Below are 1,376 nucleotides of genomic sequence, written 5' to 3'. Positions count from 1 at the left end.
CTTAAGCGTGCGCCTACTACCTAATACAGTTGAGTTGGATATCCAACTCAATGTCAGTCTGGAAATCCGTGGTACCGTGTGCGATCTTTATTAGGTCCATACCTCATCATTGGTTCTGAGGGAACTTAAAGGGAGCAAACAAGTTGTAATTTGGAAAAGCTTTGCCAAATATAAATTAGGTCTACTCCTCCTAATTGTAATATATCAGAAGACAAATTTAGATTTACACAAGCCTGCAAATTGCAGTAAATTAACCGTATACTCATGCAGACAAATTCTGAGGGGAAAAAATGAGAGTTTGAAAGTTAATTGAATTAATTATCGAAATTTGATAAAGCACACTGACCACGAAAATCAAACAATAAAGACACAAAAGGAAACAAGAGTTAATTATCAGTTTATCACAACCAGTCGTTGCTCAAAATGCCACCGCCTTTATCCACTCGGCCACAGCACCAGTATGATATACCTCAGCCTACACATAGTTTACGTCTAAATTTGCATTGTTTTCTGTAGTCGTCTTCAACACGTACGTAAACGGGATTTCAGCAATGGGCCGGTGATAAGTTTCCCTGACTGATTTAGGGAGGGGAATGAACCTGTGATGGAAGGGCCAGAGGTTGGACCAAGATATTATAAAGAAACTTTTGGAAGAATAATATTAGGTCTATAATAAGTTATAAACGCCTCCATGATTGTGCTAATATAAATACTTTCACATATTTGTGTGAAGTTGAAAACCGGTGGTGTGGCAGAGAGGATAAAGGCGGTGGCATTTTGAAGCAATGAGGCTTAGCAATCGGGAGGTTCCGGGTCGGATACCCGGCCGGGTCATAGTAATTGGGTTTTTCATCCAAGAGCAATCTATGGTTTTCCCATCTGAAATGACTTTCTAAATTAAAACAAAAATAATAATAGAGTTAATATTGAGTTGGAAGCCACCCGACGTGCAAGTTGTAATGCATAACCTTTGCAGGTTTCTCCCACATTTGTGGTCACTAAAGCGTCGTAAAAAAATAACGTTTGATTATTAAGTATGTAGGAGATGTACCACGTACGTAGGCCTACCCAGACCCCTGGATCCCCATTCTGATAGCTGGTTTCTGGACCCTGATTGGCCTATTTCTTCTCCGGTTGAATGTATGATGATATCGCACGCTACTACTACATAACGATACGTGATCTTGACCTTGTAAGGTCAAGTGAAGTATCACAAATCCCTTCTAAGGAATAGATACTAGGTAAGACAGGCGTCTAACCAGAATATGTGGTGTACGAGGAGACAAGGCCAAAAAAGGCCACATTCAGAGATTTAAAGTTTAACAAACGCCTATATTGATGAATTTTCATGTTTTTACGCAGTAGAGGTTGGTTAA

This window comes from Apostichopus japonicus, chromosome 8 (genome assembly GCF_037975245.1).
Source record: "Apostichopus japonicus isolate 1M-3 chromosome 8, ASM3797524v1, whole genome shotgun sequence".
Taxonomy (NCBI): Eukaryota; Metazoa; Echinodermata; class Holothuroidea; order Aspidochirotida; family Stichopodidae; genus Apostichopus; species Apostichopus japonicus.
Note: the sequence above shows the minus strand (reverse complement) of the source record.